We start from the raw sequence: 19,323 nt of genomic DNA on the forward strand, positions 1-19,323 counted from the left end.
ATAAAAGCAGCATATGTAGGGAAGAGCACTGTGTTGTGATTTATGAGTTGAATCATCATCAATTGGCAACTTCCTTACACATTTTAATGTCCTCTACATCACTGTGATTTTTACTTTCCACAATATTAGGTGAATCCAAGTGGAGAAAAGAGCAGAATAAAGACAGTATTCATCTTCTGAGGTAAGTCATTAGGATATCCTCAATCTTTCAGCTTTTCATGTACTTTGAAACTGAGTTTTATGGAGACCTGAAATGGAAATGTTCCTGCCTCTAAAGCACTTTAGAGGCAGCTTTAATGTGACAAAGACTAGAAATAAAATTGACTTCACAGTCAACATAAAGAGGTTCAGGCATTTTTGTCATTTCCAAAATAATTTATTATCTCAACTGAGTGGGCTACATACTGAACTTAGAGGACAGAAACAAAGTATCAATCGTATTGTTCTAGCATTGAACCAATACCAGCTTTAATAACGAACACCACAGATGTGGTGGAAAGGGAGAGTTGCATTACTGATGTGCAGCTAACAAATCTGCAGCAATAGAGTGATGCTATCATGTCAAAATCTGAGGCATGCTTCCAGCACCTTCTTGAATCTATGCTACAAAGAATTAAGGTTCTGAAGTCAAAAGGAGGCTAGCAAGGCTAAAAACGTGTCCGGTGAGTGCATACTGTTATAGAGACAGACGTTTTTGTCTTACCTCTATACCTTTATGTCATAGTAAGACATTTCAAAACACTGAAAAGCATTTTAAGAAAATACTAAAATGACTTGTTATTTTAAAAAAGAAGACGCTTAACATGCTTTAATCAAAACAATGACAACACGTGCATTTGGACCAATTATGTTGGACAAAGCCATTGTTTCACTCCTTAATAAACATGATTCCTGAGATCAACATAATGTTGTGATGGTAGCTGCACACCGTGGAGAGCCATCTGGTTGAGTGCAGTCTTTTTCCAACCCTTGGTGGATTCCTGTGAAATGAATACAGTAACTGCCACAATGAGAAATTGACCTTCCCTTTAATCTAGACAGAGGCCCCCTTAACAAGTTGAAATAGTGCAAACCCAATTAGGGAATTGATTGCTTGCTTTCATTTCCCTCATTTGCATCAGGGTCATATAGGGAAGATAAATTAATGCCTGGTCTTTTGTCCACACTGTCGTTGCTGCTTGAGAACTATTTATTGCTAAGAAATGAGCAGGGGGGAAAGTCTTTTGTCTCCCCTTGACAAACTCATCGGTGATAATCTTCAGTTAAACACCAAAAGAAGGAAAGACCTGCTGAAGCCTGAAGGTCCTCACAAGTTTTAATGTTGGGACAATTTGATGGATCATTTAAAGGACAATATGAGCCTTTGTGATTGTTTTAAAAGCTTATCCACAACCATTAATCACAAGACTATTCAAAAGAGGTTTATAAGTAGCAGAGGCTTAAAGAGAACCCTTTCTTTCTGCCACAAAAACAACACATTCGTCCATTTTTTCCACTCTCTTCTACTTCTTTTGTCTGTCTTTTGCACTCGGCTTCTAGCCCATTAGGCCCATTAGCTCCCATAAATTATGTAAACCTTTGGACAAGGCTTTAATTTAAAAAAGGCAGCTATTTCCTAAAGCAGCAGGGCCACTGTAGATTTTACACTTGCACACACAAAAGTAAAGAATGCATTTGTTTGTTTTGCTGTGGCTCAATGCACATTGAGTACCCTGTTAGTATTAATAGCTACAGCAGGTAAGTCTATGTTGGAATAAACTATAGAGCTTTGCCCTGTGGTAGGTTACTGTTGTAGTAAAGGTGGCTGACTCTTTAGGTTTTGGACACCAGTGGAGCTGAATGTTATAGAGACAACTGTTGCTTTTTGGCTTTTTCATGGGAACTCTTCACCATAAGAGAAATTTAAACCTTATCTGACATCATGTGCATATTATCTGTAGGCTTGTTTGTGGTTCCCAGAGGTTCAAAAAGTTGAATAGGAGACAGACCCTTTAGCACCTTTTTTACTTTTAAAGTGAGACTTCAAAGCTTTTTGATACAGTTAGAGATGAATCGGGGAATTGTAACAATCCCTCAGTTATGCTATGACACGCTCAGGATCCTGGGAGTCTCCCCATGATACACTGACGACTTCCCCTCTTCCTCTTTTCACTCTCAATGTGTTTATATCTTACTAACCTTTGTCTTCTCTCCCTCCCATACTTTGTTTTGTCCATCTTTGGTTTCCTTTTTTCTCTTCTTTTTCCCCTCACCACCCCACCCAAGTCTGGTGCTACCGGAGGGCTCTTGATAGAGGGGTGCCAAGCGCTCACTTATGGGGGGGAACATGTGATTCTGGAGGTTTTCTCTCTAATACTGTAGTCTTTACCTTCCAATGTAAAACACCTTGATGTGACTGTCGTTGTGAGCCCTTCTTGCTATGAGGCAACAGTGCTAAGCACGTTGTAATGAGTTTGTTCTATCTGAATAAAAACTAATTGGAATTCCTTTTTTTCAGGAATTGCCTGGATTGTTAGAAAAAGCCTCTAACAGTGTCTTTAATGTCTCTAAATGATATCCAGTAATATAGAGCTTCTAACGCATGCTGATAATGGGTAATATAAAAAAAAAACTGTGACATGGCTTTTATAGCACCCAAGTTTTTATGTTTCTGCATTCACATCTGTAATGCCCACTCCTGTTTTATTCATCTAAATAAATTATTCAAGTGTGCAGGCTTCTTTGTGTATATGTGCATAATCTGTATGTTTACACACACACACACACACATGCAGACTACAGGCTGCCGGGGAGGATAATGCCACTGACTTCCTTTGTTGTCCCCTGCTGATAAATGACAGTTTAAAGGTTGAATCTCACATCTCTCTCATCCCTTCCAGACGTGCGCAGGCACAAATTCTGAGCTCGTCACTGTGTTTTGGTCTTTGTCGATGTGATCGATTGAGAGATGGCAGGTATGGGGAGCGGGGCGGCATTAATACGATTAGAGGCTTGTAAACAAAGAAGGCCGCCGGGTTTTTCAAGGCCCCGCCGCTCACAGCGTGATGTAAAGCCGGGCATGCCTTCACCTGCGTTCCCTTCAAGTATTTACGTGACTTAACAGGGGCAGAAATATGTGGCTTCTGTGGAATCATTCAAACATGCAGTCGGGTTGTATTTCATCCAGCAATCGACCTGCATATCCGGAGGTAGCATGTTCAAGGCCATGAAAAATGTCACGGCCTGTAAATCCTCCCATTGTGGCCTGAAGGAGTTTGACTGCCAATAATTGATGCCCACTTCCATACATCACCAGTTCTCAGACCTGTAAAACACGAACGCTTCAAGTCTCACACGGACCTCGTCCAGTGGCTGTCTCCTGTTTTTTGTCAAAAACCAGAGATTAACGTGTACAACGGCGAGCAAAATAACGTCACCATTCATTTGCGGGTTATTCCTTGGATAGTGATTTATAACAGGAGACACTTGTAATAAAATGTAGCCCTCCAGGTTCCTATTTTTTCTTTTTTTTAACCAAACTGCATGCATCCTGTGCAAATGAAACCTGTTTCCTTTAATATAGATAATCCTGAGTGGCATGTCAGATCAGTTAAAGGCTTTCATTAACGAGAGCTGGTGTTTATAAAACCTGCACAGAACAGTAATTTCCTTCTGATGTTTTTCTCACTCATTCCTCTAAGACATCAATCTAGCCAAACCTATCCCGCCACCACACTAAGCTTTATTGTTTAAACACCTTGTGCAAGAAAAGTCAAACAAGGCAATTTGCTGTGTAATGTTTACCGCCCAGTTAAGAAGCACTGAGGAGGCTTGTTTATCTCTCTTTTGGTTGTAGAGCCTGTGTAGCAACCAGGATGTCTGGGACGATTTAAGACTTCCTCCTGCCCGCCTGCTCGCTTTGCCTGGTTGAAAATGCTGCAGAGGTTCCATCTATTTCTCCCGTTGTAATGAACCTCCCTGGGGGCCCCGGGCACACCATGTGAAGACGTCTTAGTACCAGAGCGATTCATTACCTTGGAAATGTGAGCTTTTGTTCCGTTTTCAGCAGAGCCCCATTAATCTTGGGCTGCCTCCTGGCATGCAGGCCAGGTACTGCTTAGGTAATTACAGTTAATCATCATTCAGACGTGCACATGGACCATGGGATCCTCAGCGGACTCAGCGAAGGAGCACGTGTCACCCTCCCCCTCGCTCCGTTGTTTACCTCTAACTGTAACCCTGCATCTCAGCTCCTTCTGTAACCAAATCGCCAGAGTTTTGATAATTGTGTCCAGTAAGATTTGGCTTTGCGCAACACTAAACATCCCAATCTCCGCTTTCCCACCCCCCACCTCAAACATATACGCTACCCAGCTGTCACTGCTGCACGAAGCCTACTGTTCACCTGCCGTTTGTGATTGTGATTAATGGACAGATTACAAGAAGGATGATTTTTCAGGAGCAACAAGCAGAAAGAGGCCATCTGTATTTTGGCTTCCTGCAGCCGAAGGACGTGCAGACGACTTCATCACTCAACATTATCGCTGTCTCTGAAAACTGCAAGAACCGTGGTAGATAAAATGTGCTTTTATGTAGGGTGGGAGGCTGATATGTATATTACTCAAAAAGCTGATTTGCACATAATCCAGCTGGCCATTGGATTCAAACCCAGGATATGTTATCAGTTTCTCTGATGACTATGATGATCATCACATCAAAATTTGTCCAACACTTTGGTATTTGATCATACACTTGGCCATTATTAGAAACATCTTTGGGTCATGGTCTAATTGTTTGGTTGCTTAAATGTTTTCACTTCCAACCTGAAATATCGTGGTTGAAATTTAAATCATTAATCCTGTTTATGCGACTTGATCTTGATGATGAAAGATTCATTCATCACATCACAAAACAACATAATAGGTTTCCTGTGCTGCTGTGAGTCATTTTCTACAAGTAAGTGTTGCACTTTTACAAAAGGTTACTATTTTATTATTTTACAACAACAAAAAAACACTTCATATGGTGCTCATTCCCAAAAGAATATCCATTCAAAGGCTTAAAAAAACCCTCTGAAGAATCTTTATCAGCTCACTGTCACATATTCCTCTAAAGAGCAGCCACAAACTCTCAGGGTATTGATTAACATTTTAGATGTGAGCTAAGAAGAGAAGCAGTGTGTGCTGTTCTGCCAGTAAAACATGCCCCAAATGGTTTGTTGTTTGAAATTTGAATGAAGATAAACTTGGCGATTAAAAGGCTTCAGCAGCAGAATGAGATTGTTCTATAGACTGGCTGACCTCCTTCAAGGGAACAAAAACGAGCCTAGACTAATTCAAAGAAGACGGTGATGTTGTTTGCTTTGCTTGATTGAAAATGTTTTTAAAAAGTAAACAAACATATGAGCAAAAAAATAAAACCCCAAAGAAACAACAAGCAAAAATACCAACCCCACCCGTTCAAGATTACAATGATCACAAAGTAGGCTGAGGACATTCAGGTCCCGTCTGCTGGAAATGAGAAATGAAAGAGGGCAGGGTCCCGTTATAAGATGTCAAAGGAGACGGGGGAAAAAAGCTTTTGTCAGGGCTGTTTCACACCTGTTGGGTTCTGTGTAGCGTATGCAAAGGAGGAAGACGCTGAAGATTTCCTAACAGTGTGTGTCTCTCCCATAGAGCCAAAAACCTTGTTGGATCCGTGTCAGATCAGATAACGCAGAAGGACAACAATTTGGCAGACAATGCCATTGAAAGGTAAGTATTCTAAACATCTTTTTTGCCTAGGTGCTGAGTCCAAACTCTGTTTGATATCAGCCACTGTCCCTTTAAACCTTCTTGTTCATAACAGTAAAAAGCCAAAGAAATGGCTCTTAGCCAGGTACAAAGACACTGATACTCGAGATGCACCGATTATATCAGAATAACAATTTGGCTTAAACATTTCCCCCCTTGTGCTTGCAAACAAAAGTCTTTATGAAGTCTTTCAGCTATTCAGCATTTAGTCATAGCCAGATTAATGTGTCAGACTATGAATGCTAGCGGTATCCAACTACCCACTGCACTAAATGACATGCTCTTTCATTTCCTCTCCACCAGGGATGTCAAACACATTTTTGATCTAAAGTGTGCCGGACCAGTGAAACTACATGATATCCATCCATGATAACCATTCACACTCTTCTTCACAAATGAGAATTACTGTGTGTCTGTGTAGTGAACTCACTGCAAAATCTAATTTCTATAGGTCGATAGTGTCATTTAATTGTTTAACTATTACTTAATTACTGTGGTAATTAGTGGTATGTCTTTATCAATAGGAAAACATGCAACACTTTTGAAAATAAAATGAGAAGTTTAAAATCTATGCACTCCAAATCTGTCTATGTGAGCAGGATTGGAGTCTTTGCTGGGCTAATTCCAGCCCCCGGGCCTTTTGTTTGACACCCTGCTCTCCACCCTTATGAGCTTACTAAATTCATTATAAGTCACTATTCCAGAGTTTCAAAATGTTCCCAATAAAGTGTTTAATTCTGTATGAGCAACACAGTAAATAACTGGACACCATATTTGTGCCCCATTCCTAAACTTGGTTTAAAAAACTCTTATGGGGCTTCCTGCTTTTGGATGTTTTGTGGGATTTATTCAGCGGGAATGATAAGGAATAACACGAGCCCATATCAGTAAAAATGTGAAGTATATAGAATAAGAATAACATAGAATAAAGACATTATCTTTGCTATTAGTTAGAGCGATGATTATGTAACGCTGTTTCAGCTTCTTTGACAGATTTCAGGGTTGAACGTTACAGGAAGGACAAGTTAAGATAACACCTTTCTCAGTGAGGCCTCGCCGGCTGTTTACTTTTGTGTCCTCGCCCCTGCCGCCTACAACCGCGAGACACCTGTCCCTTTGTGTGGCACTTTACACACACACACACGGTGTGCACACATATCCACTGAAACCTATGGGGGTTTCTGCCCAGTCATTTGGCACATTTTTGATGTTGAATCAAAAAAAAAAAAAGACAAAATGAGCGAACGAGTAGGGAGAGGGAGCAATCTAGGCTTTCCACTCCAGTGAAAGGCACTCTTTGTTGAGCACCCCCACGCACACACACACTCACACAACCATCCCTCCATTTCCACCCTTCAACCCCTCCCCTCTCTCCCCTCCAAAGCCTGGGTGGATTTTTCATTAAATGCTATCAGAAATGTGACTGGTCCTATTCATGGGCAGATGGAGGGCTGGCTGTGCGGCTGGAGACCAATGCCTTCACTGGAGAATGACAGGAATCTGGCCTGTAGGTGAAGATCCGGGCAGACTTTAAAGGACCTGATAAAGGAAGAATAAACAGCAGGAAGCTGCTCTTGTTTGCTTTTTATTTCCTCCTCACATTGCTATTTCCACTGTTATTTTTCTCTGTGTACGCAAGAGGTCCTTTTCCCAGTGCTTAATATGTTTGAAATATTCCTTCAGACTGACGTGTTCTCTCTCCGATTTTCTCCACTAAGTCCTCTTTTGTTTGCAGAGACAAGACAAACAACCTCACCTCTTTTACATTAAGTGGCAGGTCAGTGTTTTACTTGGCTCCTCCAAGTAAGACCTCCTCGTCCTCGTCCTCGCTTTCTTTTTTTCTCCTTTTAACGCTACTTAAGATTTAAGAGCACTCTCCCTAAACAAAACAACATATTGTCCCACTGTCGGCTCAGACAAACAAGGTGACTCGATCCATCCGCTGTTCATTTCTCACCAGAGGAAGCAGATGAACCTCTCATTATTGTTACAGAGCGCTCGATTATGTCACATGACAATGGGAGGCAGCGGGTTGGAAGAAAACACAAACAATGATTTCCGCAACAGCAATTTAATCCTCCGCCGTTAAAACCTGACACAAAGTGGACAAAGGCGAAGAGGCTGGCACGAATAAACCCCAAATCTGAAGATTAAGAGGGGAAAAAAGGGGGGAATCTTTTGTGTAAAAAGGCCCTTTATCTGCTTTTGAAGTCGGTGAGACCTGCCAGCCCATCCTCAGCTCCTCTTTGTAACCGGCCCCCATGTCCCACAGCAAACCACCGCCTCGCTTTCATCTGCCCGTCATCTTAGGGGGCAATTAATGCCATTCAGGTCTACATGCAGAGGGAGAGAGAGAGCGAGGAAGAGGGTGGGAAAGCTCATCTACTTGTTGAAGCAGGAACTTGACAACAGTTTAGCCTAGCCTAATTCGCTGCATACGAAGGAAGGCAAGGGAAGTTTCATGATCTGATCGAATTCCGCTCCCCTCTCCTCTCTCCTGTTTTTATTTATATTTGATTGGGGCTTCTGTTTACAGTGAAGCAGCGTGGAAGTCAGCCAGGCTGTTGCTTAATGAATATTTCACTGCCTCCACACAATAAGCCTCCCATGATAGCCCCGTGAATAAGGTCCCGCTCGGCTCTGCAATTCTGCCATGCAGTGTGCAATAACTCCGACTCGCGCTTGATGAAGCTGCGCGTGAGGAGAAGCCTCGGGTTTTACTGTTGACCTTTCTCGCTCTCTGCTGTAGTTCCTTTACTCTGGGGACTCCCACTGTTTCTCCTTTTGCTGCTCTAATGCAGTGGCCTGGGCCCCGGCGTCTCCGAGAGGCAGGGGAAATAAAGCCTCCATTTGCATTACGTAATTTCATGCATTATTCAGAGCTTCAGAGAATCATTTCACCTAGACAACTCCTCAGAGGGCAGTGAGGAGATAACTGTTAGTGACAGGACTGGCTCATGAAATGCAGTGGCTTAACCATGCAATCTGCAGATATTACCCTGGCCTCGATTGGAAACAGACACCGACACGCTTGCACAGATGCGCTCTTAGAGAAATACACACTGGCTCAGTTTCTCTTTCTTTCTTTGTTTTTTTTTTAATCGCCGAGGAGGAACAAGTGATATCAGATGCACATTTTCCTGCTATAGCTGTTTTATGGTGTTGTTGATGTTTCAAGGGGATTTCAAAAACCATGGAAAACTACAAAAGAGATAAGCAGTGCTATCTTTTTCTTCTTCTTCATGAAAAGAAAGCACAAAAGAGGGAAGGATTTTGAATACTGTTAGATAATGATGTTCTATTTCTGCTCGGTGCAGCTCTTCTGCAGCCTATTATGCGGTAGCCTTGTCAAAACGGGGTGCATGTAAAGATTTTATTGTCGTAATCTGTCTTTTTTTAATAGGCCGCATTAGTTTGAAAGTGAAGCTCACAGCAGCAGTGAGTCCATCACGAGGCAAAAAAGACTGGAGACAAGCCAATTAGTGCAATCAAACAGCCACTGGAGCTCGCAGAGCAGGCTGGATAGCGGAGCTGCTCAGAGAAACTGGACATAGTTTCTTTATTGTGCGTCGCTCACAACAGCACTGAACAGAGCCGCAGAAAGAGCTCGTAGCTCCAGTAGCTCTGCAGTTATCACAGGCAGAAAACACTGCAGCACAACGCTGCTGAGACATAAAGCCTTCCCCTTCTAATCATAGACAATAGAGTGTATTTCATTAAGCCAGATAATGGTGTGTGCATTTCATTACCATAGATAACTAGGAATATTTAGATGAGGGATGAGGTGCTCATAAAGCGCCAGTTGGTAGCCATGGTAACCTGGATCTTGGCAAACAAAAGAGTCGGGTAGAAATGTTTGCTAGGGGAAGGAAAGAAAAGGGGAGAAAAGAGGGAAGGAGGCAGACAGCGAGGAACCTCGGAGCTAAACACGGTCCCAGGCCAAAGCAACCAAGCCGAACGCTTCCATGTTGTTTTTCCTTCCTCCTCTCTGAAAGAGACTCAGGTGACCGCCGTGATCCTCCCTTTGTTCTCAAAAGTTAAATATTCTTCTCTCTGTAGGATACCCTGGATAATTACATGCTAATGTAGCCGCAGGCCAAATAATAAACTTAATCACCCAAATGTGGAAATCAATGTGCGGTAAGAAAACCTACCCATCCATCGAGCTCCGCTTCTGTGGTTATTACAACCCCCACGTGCCCCGTTCGCACTGCCAGTCAAACCTGACTTTATTTCGAGTGAATTTCAAATGGAGATGCTTTCAGACAATAAGAAGGGCCTTGGAGCCTAAATCAGTCCAAACCATGACCTTGACCTTGGGAGATGGTTTTTCATTCATCCTGTTTCAGGGCTGTCAGCTTGAGAACAAAAACCAGGATGGTTTATATTACTGTGGATGATGCTAAGGCAATAGAAATTCATTTCTTTTTGGCAGCGTGCAACATTAAGCTCTGCTCCACAGATGCGAGTCTATCATTGTTAATGTAGAAACATCATTTGGCAGCTCGAAAATTAAAGGTTGGAGTAAATGACAGCTCAATGCAGCTGATTTGGCACCGGCAAAATAAAACATTGATTACAGCCGCTCACATTTTTCATCATAAATTGCCCAGTCGAGCTTCTATACACTATAATTACAAGCTAAGTCACCACTGTTTCGAATAATTGAACAGATTAAAACATTCATTTTACGCCATCCTCTCACATATTCCTAAATGAACATTTTTTTTAAATGTGGCATCAGAAAACACGTACAGGAAAACTGCTTTAGTTCTAGTTGTTTTGCCATTTTTAGTTACTGCTTTCATTTACAGTACTGTGCAAAAGTCTTGAGCCAAATCTCATTTCAATATTTCTTCCAATTAAATGTAAAAACAAACAATCTTGAGCAGCAGTTCTCCAGGTTCTCTGCACAAACAAAAGAAGTCGTCTCAGCTCCAAAAAGCAATCTACAGCAGATGAACAGCATCTGAAAGTCATGCACTTAAGAAACAGGAAAACATCCAGTAAAAACCAAGAGATTCATCTGAACTGCCTTCTACATCAAAGCCTCATTGCAAATTGTCATACCACAGGACTTACACTGATACACTGTGATATTTTAGCACTTCTTCTCCACTCACCACTTTTCACTCCCCATGTATTTATACAGCATTTTGTATGGGACTAAAGTCACTAAAAGTCCAGGTCTAAGAAATACTGACTGTATATCAGTCTGAACCTGACACTCCTGTGACCAGAAACACTACAACAGATGATGCAGAAAAGAGAAAATAACTACACACCAGCTACACATGGAGTTCAGCCATTAGGTGAAAGCAGATAGGACTCCATATGGTGGGCGATCATTTTCTTGTTACCCCAGCACTCCACATTGGCAGGAATGTAGCACCGCTGTCAGACCTAAAAAAAAATCAGCTTTTTAAACATTTATTTATCCTGGGAGATCTTTTGGAGAGCATACTGAGTATGATTTCTCTAACACCCTGCTTCACATTCAGCTGCACTCATCCATATTTGGGGAGCCTGACTGCAACCTTGATCTGAAAAGCTTGAAGAGCAAATTCAGTTTTTGAGCTGCTATCTCTATTAACGTTTTAAGATCTCATAAAAAAAGGATTTGCATTCTAAGTAGCCTCATCAGGATTATGCATGATTTTAAATTGTATTTAATATAAGACTGGAAATTAGTTTAGACTGAATATGAGTTTCCAGATATGACGCTATGTCATCAAAACTCACTTTATAAATAATATTCACTACTAGCCTTGAAAAACACATCTGAAAATATGGGCTGTATGATGCACCAACTTGCACAGGGAGTATTCGCCCATTGTGAAAAAGCAGGGAGGAACCATTGTCCTGAGATGAGAAAACGATTTTCTCAGATAAACATGGGAAACCAACATGAAGTCTGATATTTCCAGTTAAAACAGGAATGAAACCACAGGTGAAAACACACACACAAACCACAATGAAGCCAGCCTGTGATAGTCAGTCATGATAATGTCGATTCCCCTGATGAAGTATGTGTGGGTGTGTTTGCAGCACCACACTCCAGTCTTGGCCCAGAGTAATAAGATCAGCCTGTTTGGGCCTGACAGGCTGAGCCTCTCTCAGGGTGGCCCATCTGGCCAGCGCCCAAGCCTCGGCGCCAGCCACCGGCTCTACTGTGCAGGGACCCATCTGTGGTCCTGTGTGGTATCGACCACAACACCACCAGGCCTGTTCTCATCTGCACATGGGTCCACCAGTCTGCATATACATGTGAGCTGCAGATGGGATCGTAGGTAAACTAACAACAGCAAATTGCTCTTAGTGATTGTTTTAACCTGAGGTTTGATAAGTACAGCAGAAGAAGAAGAGGAAAAGAACAGCGAAATGAAATGGGTAAATTTGAACCTCGAACTAGCATTAAGGTCACTAAAACATTTAAAGGTACATGCAGAAAGTCCAGCCTGCCATAGGTTTGAAGAACACGAGAAAGTATTCAAGATTACAAATTACAAGCTCCCACAACCCAAAGAACCCTAAAATGTCTGTGTACCTGACACCACAACAACACCACGCCCGGATGGATGATTCTGTAGATGTACCTACAGACAGGTGGATTTAATGTTGTGGTATATTTCCATACCATGAATAACTGTTTTCACATTTTATTTGAGTTGAGTTAAACAAGGGGTTTGTACCTCTTTAACTACTGAGATAAGCAAACTTTAGTAAAGTCCCAAACCTCCACCTCAATATAAAAGCTAGATCAAATGTGACTATGAAGTATCACATGATAGATGTACAAACCGAGAATGACTTTCCCATTCAGCTATTTAAGCCACAAACCCAAATGAACCCAAAGCTGTTCCCTTTAAGTTTACAGTTTCTTTGTAATTCAGTTTCAGGAAACCAAATGCAAGATGAGAGAGAGAGAGAGCACTGACATGACAGCAGCTGCATAGCTGAAAGATCACAAGAGACAGCCGAGCGTGTGCTGATAGGGCCAAGACACATCTGCCTCAGAGATCTAATGGTCTGGAGGTAGGAGGGATTGAGTTCACTGCATTTTAGAGCTAAACTAAAGGGTTTAAGCACGGAGCAAACAAAGGACAACACTTAACTTGCAATAAGCAGATAATCTCACAACTTCATACACAGTGCACTGAACTCACTTTTACTTTACACTGTAGATGCATGCATATGGCATTGTTAGCGGTGTAACCAAATTTATGTGCTTAATCAGTTAGCTTCCAGATGTAATGGGAATATCACCAAAATACTGGACTAGCTAAACAGAATGATAGCGCTAAATGCCTGAAATAGTTTTGTATATCACCCCCCAGCTGTCAGTTCACTACACTGAGTGGGCAGCTTGAAACAGTCTGTGTTCACCATATGTCAAGATTTTGAAACTGGTAAAGGAAAACTCTGACCTGCTAGTTGTCCTAGGTAGGGAAATTGCTATCATATTAACAGCAATACGCTGCAGACTATGATGAAAGTTTGTATGAAATTTCACGTTAAGCTATGCAAAAGCTCCTGAGGGTTTCTAGCCTGAACCAAAATGATAGACTTGGCTAACCAACTGCTTTTGCCACTGGCCAGTACACCAATTCAATTCAATTTTTCAGTTTAATTTATATAACACCACCCACAACATGAGTTACCTCAAGTGCTTTGTACTGTAAGGTAAAGACCCTTGAAAACCTCAACAATCAGACCACCCCTTGTGACCAAGCACTTGGCGACAGTGGGGAAAAAACAGGGGGCAGTTATCTGTTATCTCTGTGACCGGTTGGGGGTGAGGTGAGGGAAACAGGGCAAAACACATGCCATGGAAGAGAGACAGAGATTAATAATAATTAATGATTAAATGCAGATTGGTGTGTAAACACTTAGGTGTCAACCATCATCAGCAAGGAAAGTGCAACACAGACAAGACTTATTATTGACTCTAGTTCAACTCTTTCTGAGGCATCAGTTATTCATTTTTTTATTATCATGACTGTTTTAAAAGCTTTTTCTGAAAATTAATCTATGAGAAAAGTGTGAAACCAATATCTGTGCAGCTACTTTTTAAGTTTTAGGTCAATTGCGCTGACAATTTCTCTGCAGATCACCTCTGCAACTGAGAAATTCATTACTAAGACTTCAATCTCCACAGCACTGGAACCACAGGATATTAAACCTTTTACCTTTACAGTCTCACCATCTTATAGTGCTTTGTTACAAACCATTAAACTCAAGACGGCTGCATTTATTTAAAGCATCGGTGGCCACAATGGCAATTAAAGCCCAGGCATTATGCTCCAACCATAAAATAGATGTAAATATCAGCATTGTTTTAGCGGAGGCTCTTTCTAGCCTGGCTAAAACGCTACAAACGGACTTCAATCACCACGCAGCCCACTCGCCTGGCTGCACAGTTTAAAAGCTTGACACGATGTGTGGGACAATGGTGGCTCTCGAATGCATTGTGAAAATCAGGGCCAATGGAATTTTCCCTGCATCATTAAAAAGGGATTGGCCTGCTTACTGCGTCCATGGAAGTGCCGTTAGTTAACCCAACAAAGGTGCTCTGGCTGGACCCTCAGAGATGAAGGGCATCGCAGGGGCTCAGTGAATCCACTTCTAATCCCCTCTGCCCCATTGTACCGATACACTCTAAGCCCTTTGACCACTTCCCGCTCTAATCTGCAGATTTGGGTGAGTTAAACAAGTTTCTGATCCATGCCCCACAACGTCCCTTCTTCTCTTCCTCTGCTCTCCTTGTGGTGTCATGTTTAGTTACAGCCAGTGACCTCAGCAATGGTCCCTTATTTATTTATTTATTTTTATTTATATATATATTTAGGCAACTTTAAAATGGTAAATGGCCTGTATTTGTATAGCACTTTACTTAGTCCCTATGGACCCCAAAGCACTTTACACTACATTCACATACAGGTGATGGCAAACACAGCTGCCCTGGGGCACACCGACAGAGGCTGCCAGACACTGGCGCCACCTTGCCCTCTGACCACCACCAGTAAGCAACTGGTGAAGTGTCTTGCCCAAGGACACAACAACCGAGACTGTCCAAGCCAGGGCTCGAACTGGCAACCTTCTGATTACAAGACAAACTGCCAACTCTTGAGCCACCATCGCCCCATCATGGAAGGTACTTTGCAAAGCAGGCACAAAATGAAAAAGCTTCATCTGCCATTTTATATCATATTGTTGTTTTTACTTCATCTGCCTTTGTTTTTTATGTGGTGACATAGTAACACACTTTTGGCTTTTGGTCAGACAAAATTAGCCAACTGTAGGCTACACAATAGGGTTAAGCAAGCTATGATTTGTTGCCAAACAAACCCTTAATTTCAATTCAATTTCAATTCAGTTCATTTATACACCGTCAAATCCCAACAACAAGGTGCTTTATATTGTAAGGTAGACCCAACAATGATACATACAGAGAAAAACCTAACAATCATATGACCCCCCCCCCCCCCCCCCTATGAGCAAGCACTTTGGCGTCAGTGGGAAGGAAAAAGTCCCCTTTAATAGGAAGAAAACTCCAGCAGAACCAGGCTCAGAAAGAGGCGGCCATCTACAGAAATGACCTGGAATTAGCAATAATCCCAGCCTTTCTTTGAAGATGTGTAAAGTAAAAAAAGAAGAAAATTTGCTGATCTGCTGACTGTTTTATAATTTATCAATGAATCATTTTGCAATATCTGTATATAAAACAAAGAAACTGCCAAACTCCATTGGGATAAGGTGGAACCGTCGTAGGTTTGAGGTGTATGCCAGAGATATCGTTAATTTTAAAACACAATACATGGAACTGCTGATTAATTAGTCCAGCTCTCAATTTTAAGGAATGGATTTTAAAAAGTGTATCGTGGAATCAGCTTTAAATAAAAAAAAATGTCCACCAATCTCAAGGTGTACATGCAGATGAACAGTGCTTTCAGTCATACCACTTCAGCCATGTTGAGAGGGTATTAAGTACATGTGTGTGAATGCGTGAATGCGTGCTGTTGAGGGGAATGGGTGGAGTCTTGGGGTAAGTAATAGCAGGCGGCATTCAGCGAGTTGGTGGTCGTGACAAAGCACTTGACAGGGCGAAAGACACCCCCTAATTTCAGGCTGACCTTGGCTTGTTTAGCGCTCCCTATTGCTGCTGGTGACATTGACACGTGTCTGGGGTTGGGCTGAATCTAGGAGCTGGGGGTCTTGGGGGTGTGTGCAGATGGATGACCGTTAGGGGCGCAGGCTTATATTCCCACGAGAGGAGGCAGAGGTCAGGGATCAAAGCCCCAACTGATTCCCTACCCTAGTCTGTGTCTGGGGACAGACAGAGATTGGGAATGAAATGAAGCTCAGGCTGGCCACATTATGCAGTTTATGTAATTAATGCAGCGGCAGGAATGGCAGGGGTCGGCAGGAGCGGTGGGTGTTTGTGTGCATGTGTATGTTAGCATTGAAGGGAGTGTTGTGTGTGTCTCTTGTGCCAGGCTGCTGTAGCTTGCACAATGAAGCAGTGCAGCTGGCACAAGATTCACACACACACACACACACACACACAAACACACTAGAGTCTAGAGAGGTCTTTTAATTAACGGATTTGTTAATTTTCTATTCAACTTGACAGTGATGAATGGGGATGCAGCGGCTGCCCATCTCTGCCTCGGCTGTAGAGCAGACAGAGCTGCCTGGGAGGCCTCTGGGTACCATCATCTCACTCTGGAGCCGTATTTATGCATGAAGATTTTTTTTAACCCATTGCAAGCCAGAGTCCCTGCATTTATTGTAGCTTTATCTGTGTAAAACAAAGAAGAAAAAACACTAGCTGTGGCTCGCACTCCGCAATGAGCCTGTGTGGAGGCCAGACAGGGCTGTGAAGTAAACACAGTTAAACAATGGCCATATTTTATGTGAACAAAGCAACATTTGTTACTGCTGGTTGGCTACAATGGAAGTAGTGATTACTTATTGTTATCTTGGCCAGTTACCAGTTTAAGCTTATCATTCATTGTTTTCAAGTGACTCTTATTGCTTAAAATGTAAATGACACATTGAAACCTAGTAATTTACCACAGCATATTTCTTATCAATGACGTCCATTTAAACGCAAAATATAGCAGTAACAAAGGCAACGCCCCTTTGTGTTTTCCTTAGGAGCATATTGAATGTAAGAAAATCACATGTGCACAATGTTCGTTAATACGATAGGATATATCAGAGGTGACGATAGCGTTTGATCGTATTACTTCTGCTCTGACGTTACACTTTACACTCACGTTCCAAAAAACATAAATCAAGTACCGTAGGTTTATTCCATCTTTCAGAGAGCAGACCAGCACTGGGCTGCAACTATATTAAAGCTGCAGTAGATGACTACCAGTGATTTAAAATATGTTAGCTTCTCTTAAAGACGTAACATTTAAATCCACAATAAGAGCCACCTTGTTTTCTTTTGTCTTGCTGTGTGGGGTTTGCATGGCTTCACTGTGCCTGCTAGTGAAGCTGCTTCCTCCCACAGTAAAAGACATGCTCTGTGGTTAATTGGTGATTTCAAACTGGCCGTAGGTTTGGATGTGAGTGTGTGTGCTTGTCTCACTTTCTGTGTTGGCCCCATGACAGCTGGGATAGATTCTGGCAGCCCCGTAAGCTTAAGCTAAGAAAATGGATGCAGTTAACTGCACCATGACTTACTAACTAATCAAACATTTCTCTTCTTTACTGCTTTATTGTGTGAAGCACCTGTGAGCTGACCTGTCTTTTAAAAGGCTTTTTATAAATGAACTTGCCTATTCTCCTCTCATGCCAGAAACCTTTCTGCTGTTGCCCTGCTATAGTGTGAGTCTGAAATTAAATCTTCTAATGTAAAAATAAATAAATTTCATATTCATTATCAATACTTCCTTTGTTGCTGCCAAACACGTTTTGCATTAAGAATAATAAAGGGTAGGCCCAAAGCAGCAGAGCCACATGTCATATTGGCCCCCGCGCAATTTATCCATTGTGATATGGCAGCCATTCATCTTTTAAATGCTCTCTCATGATTTCCTTTGTGCATGCAGAGCTGGAGGTGACCTTGAAAAGAGACCATGTGGTGTATTCTGATGATAATTTATTCTCACATACAAGAAACTGTCTCGCTAACATGATTTTCTTCATGCTTTTGCGCCGTCTTACACTCACTGGAAACTTTTGCAGCAGCAGCGAATGTAATCGCTTTTAAAAGAAGCCTTCCCAGGATTTATAGGCCCGTGCAAATTTTGGATGCACGCATATTTTCTTGAAGATTTTGGCATGATTTAGAATGAAACTCACCCCCCCCCCCCTTTTGTGACCCAAATACAGGTCTTATTCCACAATATATATACCCAGCGGCTGAACATGAACCTATAAACAAGCACATTTATAAGGCGCACCAAAGTGGCTTACAAAACGACGCCGTTTCTGTTTTCCTGTAAACGAATCGCAGAATCATATCCACAGACTAAGTCTTAATCTGCAGCAGACCGTTACGGGTTTTATTTCATCAATGAAAACCACAGTCAGAAAATTAATCTGAGCTCCAATTTGAAAATATAAGACATGCAAATGACTTCTGTCTCAATTTTCACTGTCCTTAATATTTCACTTGAGGGTGTGACAAAAATAGTAACACTGTCATTGTCCCAGCAGTCGGGCCAGTTATCAAGCTCTTTTTTTGGGCGCCCTCCTTACAGGGCTTTGACTGACACACACACACACGCGTGCACACACACACACACACACAGATGTGGCACACTCCTTTTTAATGCATATTAATGAAGTTAAACGGCCTGCTACAGGGACGAGACAATGGAGCAGAGGAGGACTGGTTGTGAGCACCAAGCCGTGGGCTCAGGGGAAGCAGAACATGTGCAGCTTCATGCAGAAGTGACAGGTTCATCATCGGTGAAGGATGGAATCTGCTACAGTGGTCAAGCACAAGATGTTTTTTGTGTGTGCGCACTTAAAGGTCACTGCTTCTTGAGGCGTTACATGACTATGTCCTACACTTTTTGAATTTTCCTAGTTCCACTATGTGGCACTCTTTGATTTTTTGTCTCTTCAGCTACTGATGTATCCCCAACTCATTCAAACTAGAAAGTTATTGTCATTAAAGTTGTATAAGGCATTGCAAAAAACAAACTTTTGGGACTTTTAGTCTAAGGAACAAGCATTAGATCAATTCCCATATGCCCATATGCACAAAAGAGGTTTTGGTTGCTGTAGCGATTCCTCTATCCATATTGGTTATAAGACTCATTCATAATGTGATTCCAGTATGAGATATGGTAGGACAAAGTCTAATATGACCTATTCTTTAAGACACATCATAATCTATTGTTCAGGGCTTGTGACCTCCCTCCCTCCCTAAATCAAAGAGTTCCTACTTGTGACACCTTGTGACAGTTTTGGCATCTTTGTGACTTTTGCTTTTCAGGCTATGTTATATTGATATTAACAAGCCTCGATTCACAAGATGAAGATTAAAAAAGAAGCTAAACAAATATCTTATTTAATGTCATCAAAA

At 41.9% G+C, this 19,323-nt stretch overlaps 1 long non-coding RNA gene across 1 annotated transcript in view; it reads right to left on the reverse strand.

The window, feature by feature from the left end:
* Positions 1-802: 802 nt before the first annotated feature.
* Positions 803-19,323, reverse strand: part of LOC309695194 — a 32,623-nt gene continuing 14,102 nt past the window's right edge. Inside the window, exons 4-5 of the long non-coding RNA XR_014273056.1 lie at positions 11,057-11,174; positions 803-980 (exon numbers count right to left, since the gene is read on the reverse strand). This is a non-coding gene — a long non-coding RNA (uncharacterized lncRNA). The remainder of the gene's footprint in view (positions 981-11,056; positions 11,175-19,323) is intronic.

This window comes from Aulonocara stuartgranti, assembly GCF_965226115.1.
Source record: "Aulonocara stuartgranti genome assembly, chromosome: 19".
In the NCBI taxonomy this organism is placed as follows: domain Eukaryota; kingdom Metazoa; phylum Chordata; class Actinopteri; order Cichliformes; family Cichlidae; genus Aulonocara; species Aulonocara stuartgranti.